The 26,293-nt window shown below is 48.0% G+C and overlaps 3 long non-coding RNA genes across 3 annotated transcripts; 2 read left to right on the top strand and 1 right to left on the bottom strand.

Annotated features, from left to right (window-relative positions):
- The first annotated feature begins 5,459 nt into the window (after positions 1–5,459).
- LOC123160308 (uncharacterized) lies at positions 5,460–7,125 on the top strand. The gene is made up of 3 exons (XR_006480122.1): positions 5,460–5,615; positions 5,730–5,845; positions 6,549–7,125. It is a non-coding gene; the product is annotated as an uncharacterized lncRNA (long non-coding RNA).
- A 1,111-nt stretch (positions 7,126–8,236) lies between these two features.
- LOC123159584 (uncharacterized) lies at positions 8,237–9,998 on the bottom strand. Its single transcript, XR_006479794.1, has 3 exons — positions 9,862–9,998; positions 8,776–8,827; positions 8,237–8,694 (listed from the first exon to the last, which is right to left on the bottom strand). It is a non-coding gene; the product is annotated as an uncharacterized lncRNA (long non-coding RNA).
- On the top strand, positions 8,694–9,589 carry LOC123159585 (uncharacterized). The gene is made up of 2 exons (XR_006479795.1): positions 8,694–9,165; positions 9,261–9,589. It is a non-coding gene; the product is annotated as an uncharacterized lncRNA (long non-coding RNA).
- Positions 9,999–26,293: the final 16,295 nt, after the last annotated feature.

A 26,293-nucleotide genomic window follows, 5' to 3' on the forward strand; every position in this document is an offset into this window, starting at 1 on the left:
AGTGTTAGACACAAACTCCAAACTACCATCAGCCTTACATTTATTACCTCCTTGATTTGCCGGGTTATGCTGAGGGCCCTTGCCGTTGCCATTCTTATTTCCCTTCCCTGTCTTTTCATCATCAGACTCGGGATCCTTGGTACTATCAGAGTCGGCGTACTTGACCAAAGCCGTCATCAGCGTACCCATATCAGTACACTCGCGCTTGAGCCGCCCTAGCTTCATCTTCAGAGGCAAAAAACAGTAATTTTTCTCCAACATTAACACCACAGAGCTGGCGTCCATCTTATCAGACGAATGTATTATGGCCTTAACCCGGCGCACCCAATGGGTTGTGGACTCGCCCTCCTCCTGCTTGCAACCCGTCAAATCCACGATTGACATGGGCTGCTTGCATGTATCCTTGAAATTCGGGATGAACTGGGCTTTTAACTCCGCCCATGAACTGATTGAGTTAGGCGGTAAGCTTTTCAACCAAGTGCAGGCGGTCCCATCCAACATCATGGTAAAGTATTTGGCCATCGCAGCATCACTGACCTCCAGTAACTCCAGAGCCATCTCGTAACTTTCAACCCATGCCCAGGGCTGTAAGTCGACTGTATAATTAAGCACCTTACTAGGTCCCTTAAAATCCTTGGGCAAACGCTCGTTACGTAGAGTCGGCACTAGATAGGGGACACCCCCAGTCCTGGTGGTCACACCTGCCTCGATAGAAGTCGTCGGATAAACTGGATAAGGCTGGTAAGCCGTCAGCTGAGCCGCCTGCTGAGCCGCCCGCTCAGCCTCCTGACATATTCTGTCTTGCTCTACCAAGTTAAAGGCTCCATGGCGCGCCGGGTCATGCCCGCATGGCTGGTTACGGCGCCGGACGTTGCTTGAAACGGCCGCTTAATCCATGTGCCAGCTATAACTTGGGCTTCGGCTCGGAGGAGGGGCTGAATGAATATTGTCCCGGGTGTACGAGTACACCTCCTGTTGTGCTAAAGCCGTCTGAAGAAGTTCTCTGACCCGACGGGTTTCAACCACCGCCGGAGAGTCGCCATCAATTGGGAGAGCCACCAGTCGTGCCGCCGCCGCGATCATGTTCTCCAACGGGTTAGAATAATGACCCGGAGGTGTTGGTACATACTGAGGTGGAGCAGTATTCACGCGGGGAGGCCCCATCACCTGTGGCTGAACCGGCGCCCCGACCCCGGGTGTTGCAACCCGGTCTGCCTTAGTACGCGGGGAGAGCCATGGTGGGTTACTGGGCCCTGCAACAGGTGTGTGAAAGAGGTTTCGAGGATCATAAACCGAAGGGAGTCGAGACTGAGTCTTCTGATATCTTCTCCTCATGACCTCATTAGACGCGTTCTGATCCTGCGTGAGCCGGAAAGTCTATGCCTGAATCCGCTGAGCCTGAGCGTCCAGAGCCGCCCGCTCTGCGGTTATCCTGACATCTTCTGCTGTTAGGTCTTCCTTAGCCTGCACCGTATCCAGCTTTAACTGTGCCACTTCCGCATCATGTTGAGCTTGATCCGCCGGGTTGACCATGGCGGTTAACAGAGCGGTCATCTTATCTGTGAGATCCATCAACACCTGAGCCGGCGAGCGCACATGGCCTCCTGCCCCGGCTGCTGTTGACCCGAAGGTTATGGCTGCCGCAGTTGTGGAGTCTTGGATAGGTTGTGTGCCGGCCATGAAAATTCCGACCCTACTCAGCGGCTCGAGGAAATCAGGAATACTGCTGCCATCGGAACAACCCCCAAGCCCACCGTCTTGCAGTTGATACAATGAATCTGTCTCACCTGTGTACGACTCACCGTCAGAGTAGATGGACGTCTCACCGCCATATGCAGATCCTTCATACAGCCCTCTGAGGATGCATCCCATGAAGGCACGCTTCACAGTAGGCGGAGCCCGGGCGGGTCTCGCACGCTGAGCCGTCTCGACGAGGTCGGTGTAGATGTCCAGCTCAGGGCCCGGCTCGCCGATCTTGCCGATGAAGACGTGAATTCCGCCGAGGGGGACTCGGTACCCGTACTCAATTGAGCCGACGTCGGGGCCCCAGCCTGCGTCGTCGATGTAGAGCTTGCCGCGATGACTTTTGGTCATCCGGCCCACATCGTATCCCTTGAGCCCTTTGAAGCTGCCCTTCAAGAACTCAAATCCACCGTGCGCTGGCCCCACGGTGGACGCCAACTGTCGTGGAATTGTCACGGCAGATGTCCTAGTGAATGGACTTAGTCGTAGAGCCATCGCAAATAGGAAGCTTAAAGGGGTTAATCGGGACAAAGGGCACGAGGTTTATACTGGTTCGGCCCCTTACAGTGAAGGTAAAAGCCTACGATCTAGTTTTGAGTGGGATTGCTTATGTCTCGATAACCAGGGAGCGAATCGCTTGACCTAACTCTCGAGTTGATGTTACTTGTCCTGAACCGCCGCTGGGTCGTCCCTTTATATACAGAGGTCGACCCCCAGCGGCTTACAGTGTCCCGTCCAGCTCATAAACAGTGTCCTGCTCGGTCTCTTAACCATTCTTGCCTTAGAATACAACTCATGCATACATGGCGGTTTATCACTACGGGCCTTAAGTCATCTCTGGGCTTTGGGCCCTTTAACTGAACCACCGTCTCTATCCTTGGTCTTGGGCTTCCAGAATATTTGAAAGTATAACCCGGCCCCTCCTGGGCGGGTCATACCAATAGTTATATCCCCAACAGTACCGTAGCTAGGTTTCGCCCCTATATGTACCCTTAGTACTCGCCGTCAGATTAGTTGCCTCGACAGGTCCCGCCGCTCCTGCTGATGCGTTCGCGTGGGCCCGCAGCACCGCCTACTGCCCTCGCATGCAGCTCAAGGCGCTCAAGCTCTGCTTCGACGTCTCGCTCGACAAGCTTCTCTCTGCCTTCGTCCTTGGTCGAGAGGGCAGCTTGCACGGCGGCGGTAGGCAGCAGCTCATGGTGGTGGCTACAGCTCGCATGGTGGCAGTAGCTCATGGCGGGGATGGCGGTTCACGCGGCGGAAGACCGTGGCGGGAGCTGAAACTTCCCTCCCGCCTACATTTCTATGTTTTAGAGGTCCCTAAAAAAAGCTCAAATTCCATAGATATGGAGGAAATGGGCCGGCGTATCCAGGATCCCAAAAAAAATCTGGGACGATCGGATTTACGGGATCTATTCGGGCCGAAAAAATGGTTTCCGTCCCGTAAACTGGCGGATGGCCTAGTTTACGGGATATGCGAGTTGCTCTAAGGGCGTCCCCAAAGCAGACCCTTAAACCTTTCGCAAGGGTCCGGACCATGCTGTCCGGAAGCAGTTTGCCATCCAACGCGGTCTTGCATCAGCCTGCAGACCGGTCTAAACACACATTTTTCTACAAATTCGAAACAAACAAAAGGAGGCTTTGCGGAAGTTCGAACATCTATTCGGCCAACCAAAGCACCACGTACACTTCTCTCTGCCGGGACGGCGAAAGGCCGTCTGTTTGGCGGAAGATGAAGGCGTTTTTATTTGTCAAACATGGCGGAAGGTCAGGTTTCGCCAACCATGTGAGACGTGCAATTCACCTTCCGCCATTCACATCTTACATCATGTCTGGCGGAAGCACTTGTTTCATTTTCTTTAGAAACACTTTTTATTTTCTGATTTAGTGCTAGCATGATGGCGCAAGGTGAAAGACACTAGTAGTTAGCATGGCTATTTAGGATGGCGGAAGGTTTCTCATTTCCTTTTTTGTAGGAAAGGTTTCTCATTTCCTTTTTTAAGTGCTTAATAATAATGTCGATCGGGATCGCCGGATGTGGCGGATGCATCGTGCGATATATTTTCCACACTGACATGCGCGACCGTGGGCATGCTGACTTTCGGACACAATCACACAAGAACGTATATAGAACGTGTATGTAGAATGTGTATGTGCACGATTATAGGTTCGCACGAGGCGATCAAGGAGGCGACCAGGTTTCCCTTGCACGCCGCCGGCGACGCTGTCGGTTCCCTCTCTCTCCATCGGTCGCTCCGGCGGCGGAAGGGAGGGGGAACCTCAGGTCTGTTCGCTAGATGGGTGTGTGGTATGGTTAGGGTTGAGGGAGACGCTGCCGAGGCCGTTGCAGTGGTGTCGCGTCGGAATAAATTTCTCCGGGCTCCGTTCGTGGTCAGGCGAGGCTTTTGCCTGCGTCTAGGAGCCAGCCGGGTTGGGGATCCCCGGATCTCGTCGAGGTCGCGGGCTATAGTGGCTGGAGGTCCATCGGCACTGGCGTTTGGGTCCTCATATGGGCGATGGATGCATCTAGACGAAGACCTTTCTTCTTCCTTGTTGGTATGATTTGTTGCTGTTGTTCTTCTTCTTCCTCTGCGTTGATGCTAGTGGGAGATCCCGCTTTGCCCGGGCGGATGGCCCAGCCGCTGTGCTGGACCGGTCGAATGACTCGAGTTCTCTTCCTTTCGGAAGGGACACTTTTCGCGGTACTCAAAGCCAAAGATGACGACGACTGTTGCAGGTGTGTTGGATTGATGTCCATGCCCTCTCAGCACTGGTGTCAAGAAAGGAGGAAGTAGCGTGGCGGCAATTGTACCATGGTCGAAGATGATGACCTTTTTGCGACTGGTTGCAGATCCTTCTGCTGTAGGCGTCTTCTCTCAAGATTCAAGGATGATGACACATAGCTCCGGAGACCTTCTTGTGTTATGGTTGTCTTAGGATACTCTAGGTGTTTATGGTCCTTTGTGTTTGCATTTCAGTGTGTTTGTAAAGGTCAACTACTTTGTAATGATTCGTGATATGAATGAAAAATTCTCAAAAAAAAATGTGGATGTGTCAAACTTTTGCAGTGCTTGTGCTCTCGGTGGTGGCATAGTGGCATGCACCATAGCCAAGCATGCTACGATTTCGCGTAATCAAACTAATTCTAATCTTCAACGCCGACTCTAAAAACGGACACGGTATCCATCAGCGGTCACACCCGCAAACAGTGATATCTAACATATAAACGCTGCTGTGTTACCCGCCATTCTAGCGCACTTGCGCTCGCGAGGCCTTTTCCATCCCAGGATCGATTTACTGTCGCTCGTTTTACCGTGTTGTCGGCTGGTCAACCGTCCGTCTCTTTTACACCCGCAGGCTTTGGCTGAGATTGCATGACCGGTGGGCTCGCTCATTTGTGGGGCCAAGAAGCAGTGGGCGGGTTGCGCGCCCACGGCGTCGGCGAGTGGCTGGGTCTGGGGTTGGGCAGATGAAAACCTAACGCACGCACGCACATGGCCTTCCCCCTCCCTCACTTTTACTCCCTCCTGGCTGCCGCCGCCGCTCCTCCTCTTCCTCCTCTCTCCCGTAGCAGATCCACCTCCCCTTCCTTTTATTCATCCTCCACGCGACCATTGACGATGCGTGGTTCTAGATCGGACGTCTCCATGGAGAGCAGGGATGAAGAAGCAGTACAGGCCTGCGGTGGGGCGACCCGAACCGAGGAGAACTCGGCGACAGGGAAAAGAAGCAGCAGTGGCAGCGCTTGTCTCGGTGGGGGTGGAGCTGCTCGGAAGATGGAAGGGGACTGTCGACTTGCGGGACGAGCAGGCCGGCCCTTGTTCGCCCTAGAGACACTTCCGACGCCGCAAGCCAGGGCAGCTCGACCACAGGTGAGCGGGTCTCTTTCCTTTCTCTTTTCCCGTCTCTCTCTCTCTCTCTCTCTCTCTCTCTCTCTCTCTCTCTCTCTCTCTCTCTTTCTTTTTTCCTCACTTTCTACTCTGAAGAAGCCCGCAGGAGCAGTAAACCATGGAGGATTTGGAGGCTGCTCACGTTTGTAACAGTAAACCATGGAGAATATGGGGGATGCACGACCTTAGAGCAGCAAACCATGTCAGGCAAGGTAAAAGCAACACACAGTCATACTGCTCAAACCATGGATGTTTGGGAATTTTTTCTTAAGATCTATATGATTTTTGTCTGAATAGTTAAAGTATTTCTTTGGACTACTTTGATTCTTTGAAAAAATTGTGAGAAGTAAGATGGTTGGCTTCTCATGTAGAACTCAATTTACAGTTACTATCATTTTTTAAATTGCCACTGTTTTCCCTTTTCAATTTATAACAAGATATGTGCTTTTATCAGGTTTACACAAAAAAGATTCAGGAAATCTAGATTGGGGGAGCAACAAAAAGCTTCAGATGTGCAAACTAATATATACGTTCCATAACTTTTTTGTGTTTGCAGCATAGTCTAGAAATTTAGTGTAGAGAAACTAAAATAGTTCAAGATAAAAAGGTTGTTGTACAAAACGAATTGTTTGTCCCCGTTTATCTTGTCATTTTGTTACAAATGAAAAGATAGTCGGGAAAAATCATGGAACGTTTTCTGTCATGAAGCATGAGAATGATAGTACCTGAAATTGCGAGAGCTGGCCTTCTATCTTTTTTTACAAGTACTCTGTTTTTCGTAGCTAATAATGATGGTTGCAGCTTATAATTACTGAACTATCCGGCGTGGTGTGGGCATGTTGTAATTACATCCTTCGATATTTCTGTGCAATATTTGGTTCATTTGGTATTCATAAATTTATTTATGTCCAATAGGAAGGAAGATGCATGAAGTTCCTGTTTTCTTGGGTGACCTCAGTTTCCTAATGATATCTTCATAGCATACAGATGGTTGCCAATTAGCTTATATCAGTTTCCTAATAATATCTTCATAGCATACTTTTTTGGGATAATGGTGACCAAAACGCCCCGGTTTCTCTAATTTGTAGGAATGAAAATCTTGAATTGCTTTTGATGGATTTCTCACTCATCAAAATAAAGCCACCAGCCTTCACATAGAGGTTGATTAATCACTTTGGCCAGTCGTTCTGTTTTTCTATGTTGCGGAATAGGAATGTCGTATGATCATTTATTTCCTCTGCGTCATTTTAAGTTCTACATCTTATCTCTTATTATGATAAATCATCAATATCATACGTCTATTACTCTTCCTGATTCTACATATTGTTTTCAGTCATAGATTTAGAGTGTTTTTTTTCATGTTCTTGCAAAGCAGATGTGTTTAAAAAACTATAGCTATTTTACTGCTTTTCGGATGCTATGAAATGCTTATACTAAATTTCACAAATATGTTCATGTCTTTCTATATTTATACAATGTATGTTGTGTTGCTCAATGCTCCCTACCTCTGGTATTAATCTCTCTTGCACTCCTTTACTAATACCATTATCTTGTGCTTCTAAATACCACAATCTGATCAAAGCCTTACGCCTCTGCAAAATGGCGAGGTCTTCATGGCACTAAAATCTGGTATTTACCTCCATTTTCTGCCGTCAACTGAACTTTTCGAATTCTATTTTAAGTCCACAAGAGGGCAAAATCATTGCTCTTTCCCAGATTATCTAAATCAGATGAGCGGGCTCCAAACTCCAAGTGCCATTTGCCGTTTTTGTGTTTTGATTTTTACTTGAGTGCCTTTGGACCGATGGTAGTATGGAGAGGTGACATTAGCACGGTTGATGGTTGCTTCTCTCTTGTAGAGTACATCTCCTTCTATATTCCAATATATCAATAAAACAAGAGATCTATAATATCATTTTATATGGAGTTCACAGATTATTGAAGATTTTTGCTGCCATGGAATTGTGAGTTTGTGACTATACATTCTTGTGTCTTGAAGATGTATTGTCTCTGTATGTGAATGTCAATATCCAGGCATGTAAGCAAGTCCTAACTTTTATTCACATATTTATCTATGAAATGCATGCAAGCAAATCACATCTTATAGACAAATGCCCCCTTATAGGTAAATGTGATGATTCATAAATTAACCGGTTGGAGACATGTAGATAGTCAGGTGTACTGATAACTGGAGTTTAGTGCTCAAAATCCTTCTACCTTTTCTACTGACTGTATTTTCTTGACGTCTTTAAGAGAAGAATGAGTACTATTAGTCATTCTCTATCATGTATAATAGTACAATACTGGAGATGTGAATGGATAATGTTCATTTAGTATAGTATTAGTAGATGATGTTTTTTTTCTTCAGTCAACTCGTGTATTTCCTGATATGTTCAGTCTATTCCCAAATTAGTTCGTAAAGTAGCCTTAACAATTATACAGTCTCTTTGTGTATTAGTACTCTGTTTTCTTTGGTTTTTGGTCAGCTGGAAGAATCAGTTTGTCATAACATGTGAAAATGATTTTATTTACTTACGCTGTTGTTTTTATCAGTTAGCAAAGATGTTTGTCAAATGTAGTAAGTTAGGCATCGCAGTGAATCTTAACAAAGGGACTTCTGGTGAGGCCTACAAGGCTGGAAGCACTGTATGTAAGGTGGTACCCTCTGATGGGTATTCATTTGTCAACTAATACATGACCACACTAGAGAAGCACACGCCGCGCACACACAAGGATCCTATCAGGTTCTAAATATGTACGTGGATGTGGATGATCTTTAAATACCTGGATGATTATTCCACATAAACAAAGTCATATTGTCATTTTTAACACAAGAACAAAGCAGTGTCCCATGACACAAATAGCTACTGCATGTGTTGAGTAGAAAATTCATTCATTAGTTATGGGGCATCAAGAAGAGCAAACACCAATGCGGTGAGACATACCTGTTCCATATAAACATGCGGAAAGTTGTAAATCCTTTCACCTTGGCGAGGCACTGTGATCAACGGCCTAGCCCAAGCATGCCATAGCTCCTTGTATAATGCGTCGCTAGAACTCCCTACACAAAGGATTCATTATGTGAACTAACATGGCAAGTTTACTTTGTAGCATGGTAAATTTAGTTTTATAGCATTTTAACCTGACATATCGATATCTTATTGCTCTTCAAAGGTATCTAAAAGTTGTGTTCTCTGCAAACAGATGGGTGATGTTAGTCAATAAAATACCTAAGATGTCAGTTTTGTTGCCAAATATTGTAATCCCAGATTTACAGAGTTCTAGAATAGAAGATGATCTGGTGGTTACCTCTCTATTATTTACTCGAATGACTGCACTTATATCTTACGTTCAAACTTTACCCGATCTTGGTTTAGTTTCCATCTCCAATCAGATTAATGGTTTGCAGACCAAAGCCAATGTTTTATGGAGTTCTTATTCCTAATTTAGTTATACATTTCATTTGTAGTTTCTTGGTAGATAATAAGCAGTGGCAGATGAACCAATAAGTTATCTGTGCCCATGCTTTATTGTAAGCGTTAAATTTGCTCTCTGGTATTACTTTCAATGTGTTATCCATACCCATGCTTTTTGCGGTTAATTATCATGTCTTATCAACTTATGCAGAGTCCATGATATCATACAGTTTGAAGTCAAAAAAATCATGATATGGGTGATATGGAAAAGTCATTGCCTTCTTTGCTGGAACATTCCCTGATTGCCTGGACTTCTTGGGTCAATCGCTGGACGCCACCCCCGTCTCCTGGACGTCATGACGCCGCCGATTTCCTTGACGCCGCGTGCCACCGATCTTCTATATCTCAATTTCTCCAATTTCTCTCGGCTGTGAGCTCATATATATTTTTGAGCTGTGAACTTATTATGTAAACTCAACACTTTGTTTTGTGACAAGTGAACTCATTTCATATTCATCTATCAATCATGGTTGAAGTGTCTATATGTCTCTCCCTTGCCAATGTACTAAAATTTGAGGTCTACATACTTTTTTCTAGCCACAATTCCATTTCTTGTCTCTGAATAAGCTACAATAAATGCAAAAGAAGATATTGCAGCAAGTACCTTATAGATTGAAATTTGCCGCATTATTTATTTGTCGTATTGTTGCTCAGTTGATTCTGGACGTGAAATTAAATATGACATGCTATTCTTGATGTAATTGCGAAATTGCATCCAACATCATGTAAAGATTACAGCAAACATCACTTACAGGTTGCTTGCATTCAACATCTTCAGAACTTCACACGCATCCATCTCCTCCTCCAGCTGCTGCTGCCATCACGCCACTGGTGCTGATGTTCAGCGCCACCCACTTCTCCAGCATGTCGCGGAGCGAGCTGCGCCAACGTACGCAGGGGAGGACGAGCTGTGTTGTCGCGCGCAGGCCTGGGCGAGCACCCGCAATGAGCTGTGCTGGCACGCGCAAGCATCCGCAAGGCGAGGGCAAGCACCCACAGAGCGCAAGCATCCGCCACGCGAGCGCGAGCTGCGCCGGCGCGTGCAGACATAGACGAGCGCCGGCGGAGAGCTGCAGTGACGAGGGTGAGTTGCAGCGGCGCGCGCAGCCATGGGCGAGCACCGGCGGCGACCTGCAGTTACTCGCTCAGGCGTGGGAAGCTAGGGCGGCGAGTTAGGGTACCTCGCGCAGGCATCAGCGATGTACGCCGGCGAGCAACCATGGCGACCAGAACAAGCTAGCCACAGAGCAATCGGATAACCACAAACACATTGGATAAGGTAGAAAGGGGTAAGGGTACTTTGGTCCTTTCAGGTGACAGGAAATTGAAATGGAAAAAGAAAAAGTAATGGAAAAAGAAAAAATGGCATGGTAATCAAAATGCAACGGAGCTAGATGGCATTTTTACCAGGCCAATTTTGAGAGTGGCAGTTCTGCGAAGTCCAATATCGGAAGTGGCAAATAACCGCTTTTTCATGTAAAAAAGCTATCATGAACTGATCTCATGTCTTTCTTATAACGCCGTGTAAGAACATCATATCTAAATATCTATTTTCTAAGGGAAAAGTTGGTACTCAACTGACCGATTTTTCCCTAACATCCGTCACGTTCAACGTCTACCGTGCGTCTTCATGGGCCCGCGCACCGCATCTTTTCTTTCATCCTTAACTCCACTGAAACGCTATCCACACATACAAGCAGTCTGTTGCGAACCCACTAGGCGACCATGGTAGGGTGACCAAGTCGGCTGGGCCCGAGCGGTCGCTGTCGAAGCTACCCAGGTGACGAAAGGAAGAGCCACGCCTCCTTCGCCGCGGCGCGATCCCGGCCAGAGGACCCCATCGCCGGCGGCGAAGCGGGTTCAGGGACAGCGTCACGACACCGACGGGTCGGCCTCGCGCTTCCGCCGCCCATGCCCGCCAGGCCATGCGGCGCATGCCGACGAGTTTCAACAACTATGAAGATGTAGAAGGGCGATGGCGATGACGACGTTGTTGCTGCGACATCCTTTCATTGTAAAAAATAAAAAATTGCAACATCATCCATGTTGCAAAAGTTCTTTCCGCAACATCATCTTTGTTGCAAAAAGGTGAAGCTGAAAAAAAGAATTTTGCTAAACAACCTCTGTTACAAATGTTTTTGTAGCATGAGTTCTGTTTCAAAGGCTTCTGCAACGTCACCTTTGTTGCAATGATGAGGACAGAGCTGGGTTGTTGGATAACATCAGATCTAAGGGCTGCCGAGGAGGCGGATCTTTTTAGCCCATTTTCTAATGCTTTACGGATTTTATGACCAGACTCTAAATATTCTTATATTCATGGCTTGAATACTTGGTTCACTTTTGGCCTTTGCGAAGGCACTGGTGCCCGTGCGACTGTGACGCATCATTGTTGTAATGGTGAATAGCATATGAAGCCTCCTAATTTGTAGCGCTGCAATTTGGAGCCTTTTTGAAGTGGAGCAGCTTTGTCTGGTTGGCCTTCAATTATTTGTGCGTTGCTTGTGATCCTACTAGCTTAGTGTGCTTTGGTTGTTTACTTGTTTCCTGTTTATATACCCTACATGCACTAACCTGTTTATCTAGCACTAATGGTATTTATTTTATCACAGGTTGGAACTGCTCTGTCAAATCCTTACCTTTCTTTTGCAGAGGAACTGAATGGTTTGGCTGGTCCACAACAGTCTCAGGTAATCTTGATTTTACATGGTGAATGTTCTCTGTTGCATCATGATCAACTTGTGCTTGTCAAATGGATCTCCTGAAACAAATTCCTCCTAATAAATTGTAAAAGTCCTAATGAAGAAAAATATGTTCATGTCATTCTAAAACGATGTATGTACTGGTTGGCTTTGTGATTCCTCTCAGATTGTGCTTTTTGGCTTTGTGATTCCTCTCAAATTGTGCTTTTCGTTCTTATGTAGCAATGCATCACTTCTCTAGGTGAAAAATGACGGAAACAAAGGCTCTGTTTAAATTTGTTGTCCTTTTGCATCTTCCAGCCTTTATCATACATTCTTCTTATCCAATTATGAGTTTTTTATTTCACTGTGATGGTTTTAACAGAAACAAATCATAGCCACTGTTACATCATGTTATTTATCTTACCATGCCGTTGTATTTGTATACTCTGTTTACGTCTTTTTGACACTCCCAGTTTTGTTTTTCTATGGTATATATTTGACTCCTTTCCATGCCATTTGGCTTTGAATCTGTCCTCATGGTCATGTCTACTGGTATATAGTGCACTTGAAGCTATATATATTGTTATCTACAGACTGTTTATCATAAATTTTTGTTTTACCTTATGCTTGTCCTGGTGGTTTTCTTCCTGGGTGATTGTGTGCTCATATGCCATTGGTCAATATCCATCTTTATTGAGGATGCCCACTTTTCTTAGTTTCATACCGATTCTTAATAGTCTCGCAATGCCTGCTCGGGTTTGTTCTTTGGATGAATAGAGAATAATAAATGTATTGGGGGTTCCAATATCAAGTGTACCACCTGGTTATTTCTTACCCAACTAATACACACTACTTGGTGATAAAGGAAAAACAGCTAGAAAAATAATTAATAAAGTGTACCATCTGCTTATTGTTTTATACACAGTCGCTTGATTCTTTTTGTTCGTCTATAGGCCTCTGATCCTGTCTGCAGTGTGCGGCTAGGTTGTTCGTCGGCCTAGGTCGTAGGTTCCTTCCTTCCTGCCGACGGCAGGTACAAGACTCGAGCGATGGTTAACGGCAATCACTATATACACCATCCATCTATGCTAATATAGCCTGTCTTTTAAAGCCAATGTATGCTATTACCAAGTGATCTGAATATTTTCTTTTAAGCACCAAGCTTTCATGTAATGGAATATAAGTATCTTTAAGTTGATTCTAAATCAATCTCATGCACATGCTTTGAATGCTTGGCTGGCTCTTGCTTTTGCCGCCATGGTCAAACGTGCAACTATGACTCTGTCTAATGTTTATCACTTCAATATGTGTCCGAATAATATTAATGTACATTCTTTCAATACATGGCTTGCTCTCGGCCTTTGCGCCATTGGCGCAACTGGTCATCTAGTGGGAGCTAGCAATCGAACCATGTCCGCATACATTTCAAAGCAAACTTGAATTAAACAAATGAATTTCATGCAAACTCGATGATTTCCATTTAACCGGACCAAATCATTGCATTTTTATGTATTTCTGCTAAACAATAGTGGATTTGACTTTTTTTTACGTATTCTAAACAATCGCCGTCCACGGTTGCGCCCGCCACAACATGTCTTCCCATGTCCGGCAAGCTCAATGATCGCCTGTGAGGTCCGGAAAGTGAAGCTCCAGTAGGAGGGAATGAGTGGCCTTCCTGGGACCCATGCCGCCACAGCTTTCCATGTGCTACCCTTCCTCGCCCGAGCTCGCATTGTCTACGGCGCCGGGCGTGGATGGGCCTGCCTCATGGTCATTGCAGCCGAGCGCAAACGACACGGGCGGTGCATCCGACACATAGCTGGGAACGTCTACCTTCACATGTGCCTCCTCTTCCTCCACCACCACCTCCATGGCAATCTGCTCGAACCGAACATCGCACTCCGCCTTCATGATGCGTAGTCGCCATCGTTCACGGTGGATGTCACATGCGTCGTGGAAGGACAACAACAGCGCCCGCCGCTCATCCAGAAAGCCTGGACCGTCCACCACCATGGTCATGATGGCGTTGTCATTCGCCTAGTTGCCGGAGATCTGTTCCTCCACAAGCCGATGATCTTCGAGGAGCCCGAGGTTGTACTTATGGTCCTCCTATTCTAGCTGGAACGCCACCTCCTGCTCTTCCGGCATCCTCTCGGTGAAGTGCACCTGTGCCTCCTCTAAGGTGATGCCTGCATGGACCGGTGGTGATAATGCTGGCTCGTTGTCCGCCGCCTCGGCCATCGTCTCGTTGGCATCGCCGCCCTCTGAACAGCTCGCCGGCAACCCAACATGTATCGGGTTGGCTCGATGGGCCTCCCAGCCAATAGCAATGCCGGACAACTCATGTTTCTGATCGGTGGAGAGGTTGTTCCACAACGCTTTGGAGCACAAGGTCATGGCGGACGTGGTGCACGGAGGAGACCGGGTGCAGATGTAGTGCAGTGTGAATCGTGTCGGGCATGGCCACATATAAATAGTAGGTGCTGTCCACGCGAAGCGGTGGGTAGCCGGAGTCGGTTTCTTGGTAGCCACACTTGTTTAATGTCGGCAGACGGAAGAACGAGTAGTCGGTTTGAATGCAGAGAGAACCGTATGCTCACGTCGCTCAGGTATTGAACAGATGCGGACATCGGGACGAGGCGGGGGCGGTGCTCTCGACCGACACACCACTTCAATATCGCCTCTAGTGTGAGATCGTGTCCGCTCTGGGCCGACATGAATACAGCGATGGCGCTCTGGAGTGGCGCTGACTGACATGAATGTGCAGCGAATGCTTCACGCGAGAAAGGAAGAGGGTTTTGGGTGGGTCCGAGGTGTCCGTTGCGTACGTGGCAGCGGCCCGGACACCCGCAAACCCCCTCTGGTTGACCTTCAGCTTGCGGAAAAACGGACACCCGGACCGATCCGCGGAGGGATGAGATACACCATTGGATGCAAAATCGCGTCTGGACCGCTTGATCTGGACGGATGCGGATGGTTTAGGGTCATCATCGAAGATGCCCTTAGGCTGGCATTTCTACTGACCACTGTTAATGTCTTGCTACTCATCTGTCCTGTCAACCTCGTGGCTGACAGACAAAAATAAACACATCCCAACACTTTCTCCAAAACAAACTTGCCATTAAATTGAGACAAGAGTATATCACAGTATATGCTGTTTCCACTGCGCACGACTACATGCTTCACGCTGCTATCAAACAAAGTTGTGATGCTGTGCAAGAGAGGCGGCCTGTACATTCTTGATTCATTAGACTAAGTATTCATTCATGAATGTCTCCTACTCCCATATTCTCAAGGTAGCATTGTTCTCTCTTTTTTTTTTGGCGGGGGTGCATTGTTCTCTTCTTGCATTGTCTTTTGCTAACAGTAGGTGTTTGAGAGATAGATAGTGAACTCCTCGATAGAGAATGCAAACATATTTGACCGGTTATCCTCGTGTATATACATGAGCTGTTAATAACGTATCTTGTGGTTGCTAGAATTTTATTCCATGATATATTTTTGGGTGAAGGTCTTCACTTATGACCATATGTAATGCTACACAACAAGACTGTGTGCCAGCTTTTAGATTTTTGCTTTGTCTTAACTCTCTCTCTCTCTCTCTCTCCCTCTCTCCCTCTCTCAATGTGTACCATGTAAAAGTATAACGAAAGGGAGATGATGTGGTGGTGGTGCATATATCATTATGGGCCCAAAATTATAATATGCTTTATAACTAAATAGGTATATCTCTCAACATGCAAATATGACATACCTCACCGGTTTCCATTCTATTCATGTACGTCATTTCCATTTGGCAAATACACATGCTGGGTGGGGTCGATGGCAACCATATTTGGGTCAAAGACCGAGGATCAAGGCAATGTGTGCTCATGGGAAGACGTCTAGTGGATGAGTCGAAGACGCATCAGTAAGACGATGAGGGTGGCGACATTGCCTCTAGAGACAAGAACAACAGGAGGATTGTGGGATGGTACTCACACCATAATGGACTAGAATATTTTTTAGGATATTCGACTCTTGTAGAACCTACCACCAAAATACCAATTAGAGCTAAGTGAAACAAAAATGGTTTTCCATGTCATGACAAATCATAACAATTTAGACTAGATTGGTTTAAATATAACTTATATATGTAATAAAAGAATCATATAGAATGAGGAGAGATTTGTTCAAATCTTTCAGGGGTAATGTTTTTCTTCACGATAGGGCTTAGGGGAACAAAAATGGTTTCCATGAGATGGTAAATGAGAACAATTTATATTGGTAGGCTTTTGAAAGAATTTCTATCTCCCCTAATGTATACAAAACACCTAGGATGATCGGAGATTTGGTTCCATTCCTTTAAGAGTAGTGTTTTGTTTTTTGCATATACGCTCTGGGCGTATTTTTCCATTGATACGTAGAGGAGAATACAGGGTCGTAACCTCGGTCAACGTACACTAGCAGCAGGAGAAGGGGTTGCTCAGCCCCATTACATAGCAGTCAAGTTACGGGGATGATCGCGGCTAGTCCTTTGGCCTCAGTGCGTCCCCATCGCAGGGCTTTATCTTTGATACTCGAGAGTAGCTGGGTGTGAGACGGCTGCACATTCTCGAAGATGATCGTGTTCCTTTGCTTCCATATGGCCCAGGCAGTGATGATGGCTAGGGAAGCAAAAGCCTTGCAAAGACAGTTGGGGGTGGCGGCTGAGGTGTCTGACCACCAGGAGAAGAACGGCGCCGTGCCGTCCGGTGTTCGCACTGGCAAACGACACCAGGATAGCACTTCATGCCAAGTAACGCTGGAAAACGCGCAGCCCACGAGGATGTGGTGCAGAGTTTCGTCCTCCCGCGAACAAAGCCCACACACCGGATTGTGTTGCATGCCTCTCCGGGCTAGGTGGTCCATAGTCTAGCAGCGATTTTGCGACTCGAGCCAGAGGAAGAATTTGATGTTGAGCAGTGCCCAGCTGTGCCAAATAAGCAGCTAGAACTGCGCTATCGTGGAGCCAAACAAAAGCGCGCTGTAGCAGGAGCGCGCAGAGTACGAAGTACTCGCGGTCCACCGCCAGGTGATGGCGTCCGGGGAGGTGGTGAGGGAGACCTGTTGGATGCGGCGCCAGAGGTTGATGTATTCCACGGTGGCCCCAGGGCCAGTGCTCCGCGGATGTCAGATATCCAGGAGCGGCTCCCAGTGGCCTCACAAACCAGACGCGAGCTACGGCATCGCTGCGACACGGTGGCTGCAATGGTAGGTGAAATCTCAGCAATAGTCTGTCCGTCGAGCCAGTGATCAATCCAAAAGCGGCATGTTTGCCCGTCGCGCAGGTGCCAATAGGTGGATGCTCGGAAGATTTACTGGGCCTCGGGGTCGTGCGGCAGATGAAGGTGCCGCCATGGTCAGGTGTCATCCGTGGCCTGCAGCCATAAGGGTAGTGTTTTTCACTATGTTCTTCTAGGAACCCCCTAATGTCGAATCAAGTCCAACTAAAAGGATAAAAATAATACACCGAAGCAAAGAGGTTGGTGACTTCTTGCTTTAGTTGCTTTGATCTTCAAAAAGAATCTAATAATTGTTGAGAGAGCTTTCCAAATGCGGTTTATAAGGCATATACAGTTATCCAACCATATTGGAATTGTAATTTATATACTGAAAGAGTTTTATAAAAAATCAAAATCCATTAACCAGACTGCTCAGCAGACTCGCTAGCAAGTAAGTGTGATATAAAGTCTAGACTTGTATCTAGCCAGGACACTGAGGCTGTAGCCGAATGGTACTCAAATTGCACTAAAGCATGGGCAAAAGAATTACATGACCGACGATGAAACATAAACTCGTAGGCATGAAACATGGCCATGCAGGTGCTTATCGCTTCTCGCAGGAGCACACCATAGTCTGCAAGAGATTAGAGATAATAATCTCTTGAATTGAGCACTAGGACTAGAGAGATTGAGCGCGAGGACCGGACCTTGTGAATACGACACCAGGATCACTCTATAAACACCTAGATTAGCCGGTCCCTCAATTGCAGTGAGGCACATTAAGGATGCGTTTCATAGCCTACATGGATTTTAGCCTCCTTGCATCTGTGTCCCAGTTGGGCCTGACTAAGTGAATATAGGCAAAAATCATGTTGTGTACATATATAGTTCGTTTGCTTGTATCCCCCCATCTAGCCAAGTGGAAACACATGCACAAGTGATTGGTTGCAAGCCTCTACTAACCAGAGGCAATGATGTTTGCTTGCATTCAACACATGCAGTATGGTAACCTCTTGTTCTAGTGGTGAGATTATCAGCACACACGATAATGTGCGTAACATATAGAATCATAAATTAACAGTCACATTTGAACAACCATTAAGCGTTACACAGTGATGGGGCCACCAATCCAGGTAGAGTCATAGATCTAACATCTAGGGCCGACCTAGGGCCCCACACCATCATCAGGAGGTCCCAAGACCACAGGCGCATTCATATGCACACCCCTGAGTACCCACTCGGACATACCAATGGCACTCGGACGTCTTCCCTCCAGTTGGCCTCTCCAGCACCACTCGGACATAGAAGGCGTAGAGGCGACGAGGGAGCCGCAACGGTCGAGAGGCTTTATGTTGGACATCGAGTGTAGTTATGACAACCGTTACCTGTAACTGTTGTAGTTATGCTCATTCATCTCTCTTGTTAGGTGGCATTTATGGGCCGAGGTGCACTTCATATAAGCAGTCCCTCAACTCCATGGCAAGGATTCAACGCCTATTGTAATCTTACACCCCAAGAGAAAACACAAGCCTCTGGGACAAGACGTATGGTTGTTACCTCTCCAAGAGGGGCTTGAACTCGCTAAATTCGAGTGATACATCTGCGTCGTAGCTAGGCTCCGCCCCTTGTTCGTACCCCTAGTACTCATGGTCAGGTTTGTTGCCTGGACACACAGTACATTAAAAACCATAGCTGTAACTGGCATGCAGTACTAAAGAAAACGCCCTAATAGTCCAACACAAATGATTGCTCGTGCTTTTCTTGCACTTGGCCACCACCTCAACACCGTTGATGTCGATCACAATCACTTTGAAGATATCAAGAGTCAACACCTGGAAGGTGCTGAGGTACTCAATCTTTAGCTGGTGAGCTACGTCCAAGAGGCACTAGTAAAAAATTCCCTTATTAGCATCATGCAAAAGTGCCTACTAGCTAGTGACATGTACTCCGCTCCCCTCGGTCACTCTGCGGGCGACCAGGGAGCGAACCCTGCCCAGCCGCCAGCGCCTCTCACCGGCGCTCCCTCCCCTTGCCGCCGCCGGCAGGGGTCGCCGGGCGAAGCCCGCGTGGCTCGGCGGCGGCGGGGCCCTCTTCCTTCTCCTCCTGGTTGTCGGTGTCAAAACCGGCGGATCTCGGGTAGGGGGTCCCGATCTGTGCGTCTTAGGATGATGGTAACAGGAAGCAAGGGACACAATGTTTACCCAGATTCGGGCCCTCTCGATGGAGGTAAAACCCTACTTCCTGCTTGATTAATATTGAAGATATGAGTAGTACAATAGTAGATCTACCACGAGATCGTAGAGGCTAAACCGTAAGAGCTAGCCTATGATGGTATGATTGTAATTGTGATCGGCCTTCTAAGGACCATCCTCTCCGGTTTATATAGACACCGGAGAGGGCTAGGGTTTACATAGAGTCGGTTACAAGGAAGGAAATATAATATCCGGATCGCCAAGCTTGTCTTCCACGCAAAGGAGAGTCCCATCCGGACACGGGCCGAAGTCTTGAGTCTTGTATCTTCACGCTTGCATAGTCTAGACGACGTATATAGTCCGGCTGTCCGGATACCCCTTAATCCAGGACTCCCTCAGTAGCCCCTGAACCAGGCTTCAATGACGATGAGTCCGGCGCGCAGTCTTGTCTTCGGCATTGCAAGGCGGGTTCCATCTCCGAATACTCCAACGTACCTATTACGACGAACAGTGTCCGGCTTCTCATCAATGTTGTACTCCTCGGCTTCAGTGCCTCAATACTGAACATTTCCACGTGTCGAGCGAATGCGAGGAGTTGAGGCATTTTTGCATTTGCCACCCCCGATCCTTTGGGCTAGTCGTCTATTTGAAGAGACGGGGATTCTCATATCCGAACCTCACTCTTCCCCCTCGAGCAAGCATCCAACAGAGCGCCCCGGAAAAACCATTCCAACTTGGCCGGTCGTCGCAGCTCTTCTGCTCGCTCCCCTTGCCCCAAGCCGGGGAACTGGGAAGAGTGCTTAGTTCCTCATAGCCGTTTGATAGAGTTACAAACCCAAGGGTTTCTCCCACCGGCGTTCATGGTCCCCGTCCGAGCCGGAATAGCCACCTATAATGGCGGGTAACAAGCGGAGAGATCTCCTAATCCGTCTCCAGAGGAGCGAATATGCCTCATTCTGCATCTGTTAAGGGGCGTCGGGTTTCCTATCCACCCGTTCCTTCGCGGGCTCCTAGAGTTCTACGGCCTCCAGTTGCAAAACTTTACCCCAGCTTCCATACTACATATAGCAGGGTACGTCGCCCTTTGTGAGCTATTTCTAGGCTGCGAGGCTCAATTCGGGTTATGGAAGAAGTTGTTCTGCCTTGTCCCCCGCAACTAGGGAGAGTACCTATGTCAAGTGGGCTTGGCCTAAGTATGGCGTATCGCCGATACCTGATACCTATCCGGCACTCCCAAAAAGGCACCAGAGAACTGGCCTTCGGAGTGGTTCTATATTGATGATGTTCCCCTCCCGGATCCAGTCCGGACATGTCTCCCAAGGTTCAGTAACGCCCCGCCGAGGGCATGTCTAAGCTGGCGCCCCCGAGGCCCCCAAGAGGAGGACACCAGGGAGGTACACTTCCTGATGAGCGGGATAAAGTTACTGAACAAATCCGGACTGACGATAGTCGAGGTTATGGCAATATGCATGATGCGGGGGTGCAACCGCTCCAATATTGGGGCAATCCCATGTGGCATTTCAACGGGGAAGACGATGCCACCCGTTGTGGCCATAAGGGTCCGGACTCCGCCACTGCTCTGGCAAGGATACTGTCCGATTTATACAAAGGAGAGGAGCAAGACTTCCTTCACATCAAACCGCGGGACGGATTCTTCATGTACATTCCCCCAAACTGGGTAAGTCGTCATTCATTTTCCCGCTTCACTTATTGTGGCGTTCTTCGCTAAGATTACCTGCCTCGATATTTCCGAGCAGGAACTGAGGAGGGCCGTAGAAGGAATCTCCAGCCCTTCCCCGCAGCCAGAGGACCCCGAAAGGGCCCTGAATCTAGGACTCGAAGAAGATCCGGATATGACCGTGGAGCTTGTCAACGGGATATTTTATCGGGCGAGCCGCGACGGCGCCTCAGTGGCTATTACTGTCGATTATCCCGGACTACTATCTGCGTCACGTGTAAGCCAAGTCGGAGACTCTATCCTCTGAAGAGGACTCTTTCCTGATGTCATGCCTTACCCCTGAAGTGTCATGTTTTTGCAGAGACGACGGTCCGAGCGCAGGGCCGAGCCCCTAGGGACCCATCGGCCGCAGGCATCCGGATTGGGTAGGCTCAAGAGGAAGGCAGTTGGGGTCGAAACGCCGCTAGAGAGGTAAGGCAAAAACCTGCCATGTAATTATTGTATTTGAAGTATAACATCGCCCTTTACATCCTGGCAGGAAGAGGAGTATCCGGACTATATCCGGGGATCCTGCCAATCACGCCTCCACCAGTCGGATTCCAGAACCGGCTTTGAGAGAGGAGCCAGATGTGGGGCCGATGCCGCATAGTCCTCCGACAGAGGATGCAGATATGCTCTCTGCCACGAATTCCGAAGTAGAGAGAACCATGAATCACCGGCGTCGACGGGCCGTGCTTCGCAACAACATCTTCTTCGAAGAGGCATTTAATGCTTTCAATTTGGGGGACGGATACATCCGAGCTGCCCAAGGCGGGCTTGCCCGGGCGACGGACCAGTATACCAAAGATATACGGGTATGAAAGTTTGATAAGCATGTATAGCAGTAGCCCCTGAGACTTGAAATGGTTGGAACAACAATTTTAAGGATCAATTTATGTGCAGGTTCTTGTAGATAAGAATGAGCAATTGTATTGGGAGCTAGAGGAGTGCAAGACCCAACTGAGGACCACGGTTGCCAAGCTAGAGGAATTCCAGAAGGCCTCATCTGGTAACATTTATCTCGATTGTACAAAAATGTACCAGTTAGCAACTGGCTGGTATGACGAGTTTAACAGAAAATTCTGCAGATAACCCCGGAGTAAATCCGGAGGGCGGGAGGGATGACGAGTCGCATCTCCAGAGGCAACTAAAGGCTGGCGAGCGCATTCTTACGCAAGTTAGGCAAGAGAAGAATATTCTCCAAGATGCCAATGTTTGGCTGGACGTGGAATTGAAAGACGTCCGCGCACAGCTGGCAGACACTGTGAAGGAGAACAAAAGGCTTCGCCGCGGCATTTATCGTAAGTGCCTAAACGAACTGTAGCATAGTTCGGCGAGGAAGTATATTGAAAGAATTGTGCTTGTAGGAATGCTAACGGGTCGCCCCGAGGAGGAGATGCCCGCATCTGCAGGCGATTTACTGCAAGACCTCTCCCAACTGCACGAGCGAGCTCGGCACGCAATGCAGGGTGTTGCGCAGGCTTTGTGGCCATCAAGCTTCCTGCCGAATGGCATGGGGGAGCTTGTGGACATGCTTCAAGGAGCACGGCGGCGCTTCCGTTTGTGGAAGATGTCAGCCTGTCGGCAAGGTGCAAGAGAAGCATGGGCTATGGTGAAGACGCGCTACACCAAGCTGGACCCGAACCATATGGCCAAAGTCAGACCGGCAGGGCCAGATGGGCAAGAAATTCCCGTGAGCCTGGTATATGACCAGGTGGCGTTAGCCGCAAAGTATTCTCAACAGGATTGTAAGCTAGATAGCCTGTTGGATGGTATAGAGGAGGAATATAGTCAGTCCAAGTGACTGTGTAATTCAATGGGCATAAGCAGCCCCTAGCTGGATTAAAATCATTTGTCATGGCGGACCTTTTCGCTTCAGCCCCCGGATCCTACAGTCTGGGGTGTGTCCGAATACCCGTTCAGTTATACAAAACCGGGGTATGCATGGAAACCAGGCGTAGGGGTCATAAGTGCTTGAACAGACAAGTACCCAACTAGCTATATTATATTACATGGGTAGTAAGAAACATCTTCCAAAGAGAATAGTTCCGTTAAGGATTCCTTTCCTTGGGTACGCATGCGATGATGCACATGTCCGGACTGCAAACAAAGGCGCAGGATACAAAACTTCTGGGGATTTACATTATGATAAATGAAGACATCTTTTGTTCACCGACCGAATATTCTCTTAAGGAAACTAGCTTTCGGCTTCACCTAGTCTGAGGTACACATCCGGCTCAACGGGCAGTAACAATCGCAGTGCCCTAGCCAAATTAACGGGAACGTAGGGCATAAATACAAGAGCCAGGCAACCCAGCTTGGCCACATCTTAAGTTATATCGATGCATATAATGGTGAAGAAAAGGCACACATGGAAAAAGAAATGCATATGTGATGGGCAAAAAGCCTTGAGAGTAATTTATATTTAGCTTCCGTATAGGAAGCCCCCAGGTAGTGCTTACACACATAGTGCGGCCGGAGTAGTACGGGAGTCCGTACTGTATTAAATACTTTGTGTGAAGAGAAAAAGATCGAGAAAGGAGGAGGGAGGGAGCATAATTAAAAAGGAGGAGGTAAGGATACGAACACTGAGGTCGGCTCTAGGCGTAGAATCTCCGGAGTCTGGCCGCATTCCATGGGTTCGGCTCGAGTCTGTTATCGGACGCATTACGTAAGCAGTACGCTCCTCCGGTGAGAACTTTGTCGATGACGAAGGGACCTTCCCACTTGGGTTTGAGCTTGTCCTTCTTCTTCTCCGGTAGGCGTAGAATGAGCTCGCTAAAATTATAAGTTTTGGCCCGCACTTCTCTGCTTTGGTATCGTCGAGCCTGTTGCTGATAGATGCGGAATGGGCCTTCGCGACGTCGCGCTCCTCCTTCAGGGCATCCAAGTTATCCTACCGATCTAACTCGGCTTTCTTCTCTTCGTACATGCGTACGTGTGGTAAATCATGTATTATGTCGCAGGGTAGTACTGCTTCCGCGTCGTACACCGTAAAAAATGGTGTATATCCGGTGGTGCGATTCGGCGTGGTCCGCAGCTCCCAGAGTACGGAGTCGAGCTCCTCGACCCAGTGCGTGTCCAACTCTGTCAAGGATCACACTAGTCTGGGTTTGATGCCGCTCATGATGAGACCGTTTGCCCGTTCGACCTAGCCGTTTGTTTGAGGATGGTAGACGGAAGCGTAGTCGAGCTTAATGCCCATTTTGCCGCACCAAGCTTTCACTTCATCGGCTATGAAATTTGAGCCATTGTCAGTGATGATGCTGTGGGGGACACCGTATTGGTGTACGACCCCGGATATGAAGTCTATTACTGGTCAGGATTCGGCCATTTTGACTGGTTTGGCTTCTATCCATTTGGTGAACTTGTCTACCATGACTAATAAGTATTTTTTCTTCTGGCTTCCCCCTTTAAGGGGTCCAACCATATCCAGCCCCCAGACCGCGAAGGGCCAAGTTATGGGGATTGTTTGAAGAGCGGTAGGGGGCATATGACTCTGATTGACAAAGAGCTGGCAACCGACGCAGTGTTGGACAAGGTCCTGTCCGTCTGCTCGGGCTGTCGGCCAATAGAAACTTGTACGGAAGGCCTTGCTGACTAGTGCTTCAGCTGCGGCGTGGTGCCCGCCCAGTCCGGCATGGATTTCAGCCAAGAGCTGCCGCCCTTCCTCTTCGGAGATGCACCTTTGGAGCACTCCGGTCGCACTTTTCTTATAGAGTTCCCCTTCATGGACTTTGTAAGCTTTAGAACACCAGACGATGCAGCGTGCTTCATTTTGGTCTTCGGGGAGCTCCTGCCTATTTAGGTAGGCCAAGAAAGGCTCGGTCCACGGGGTGATTACAGCCATGATTTCGTGGGCCGAAGATGTTATTTCGGTGGTAGAGCCTCTGATTATGTCTGATAGTTCGGAATCTGGGGATGTATTCGGATCCGTGCTGGTATTGCTGGACTCCCCTTCCCATACCATGGATGGCTTGAACAGCCTTTCCAGGAATATGTTAGGTGGGACAGGGTCGCGTTTAGCGCCGATGCGGGCAAGGACGTCTGCCGCTTGATTGTTTTCTCGAGCCGCATGGTGGAATTCGAGCCCCTCGAATCGAGCTGACATTTTGAGGACGGCATTACGATAGGCCGCCATTTTCGGATCCTTGGCATCAAAGTCTTCGTTAATTTGTGATATTGCGAGGTTCGAATCCCCACGCACTTCCAGGCGTTGGATGCCCATAGAGACTGCCATCCGAAGACCGTGTAACAGAGCCTCATATTCGGCTGCATTGTTGGAGTCTGTGTATAATATTTGGAGGACGTATTGGACCGTGTCTCCGGTGGGAGACGTCAGGACTACACCCGCTCCCAATCCCGCCAACATTTTAGAGTCGTCAAAGTGCATGCTCCAGTTGGAGTACGTGCCGTACTCTTTAGGGAGTTCGGCTTCTGTCCATTCAGCGACAAAGTCTGCCAGTACTTGCGACTTGATGGCCCGCCGTGGTTTGTATGTTATGTCGAATGGAAGGAGCTTGATGGCCCATTTAGCAATCCGTCCCGTAGCATCGCGGTTATTTATTATGCCAATGAGTGATACTTCGGAGGCCACCGTACTCGAACACTCTTGAAAGTAGTGTCGCAGCTTACGGGATGCCATGAAGACCGCGTATGCTATTTTTTGGTAGTGTGGGTATCGAGATTTGCATGGGGTGAGGACCGTGGATACGTAATAAACCGGCTTCTGTAGCGGGAATTTGTATCCGTCAACCTCTCATTCGACGACGAGTACTGCGCTTACAACTTGATGTGTTGCAACTATGTACAGCAGCATAGGTTCGCCGATATTTGGTGCTATTAGGACTGGATTATTGGCCAATCAGGTCTTTATTTCATCAAGTCTGACCGCGGCTGCATCCGTCCACATGAAGTGTTCGGTGCGTCGAAGAAGGCGGTAAAGAGGTAATGCCTTTTCTCCTAACCTGGAGATAAAGTGGCTCAAAGCAGCCACGCATCCAGCTAGTTTCTGGATGTGCTTGAGGTCAGTTGGTATAGCCAACTGTGATAGAGCTTGGATTTTTGCCGGATTCGCTTCAATTCTTCTATTGGAAACAATAAAGCCTAGCAGTTTCCCCGAGAGGACGCCGAAAACGCAATTTTTCCGGATTCAACTTGATGTCGTATGTCCGGAGGTTATCAAATGTAAGCCTCAAGTCATCTATTAGGGTTTCGACGTGTCTTGTTTTTATGACCACATCGTCCACGTATGCCTCCACTGTTTTGTCGATTTGTTTTTCCAGGCATGTTTGAATCATGCGTTGATAGGTTGCACCGGCATTCTTAAGTCCGAAAGGCATAGTGTTGAA

Source organism: Triticum aestivum, chromosome 7B (genome assembly GCF_018294505.1).
Source record: "Triticum aestivum cultivar Chinese Spring chromosome 7B, IWGSC CS RefSeq v2.1, whole genome shotgun sequence".
Taxonomy (NCBI): domain Eukaryota; kingdom Viridiplantae; phylum Streptophyta; class Magnoliopsida; order Poales; family Poaceae; genus Triticum; species Triticum aestivum.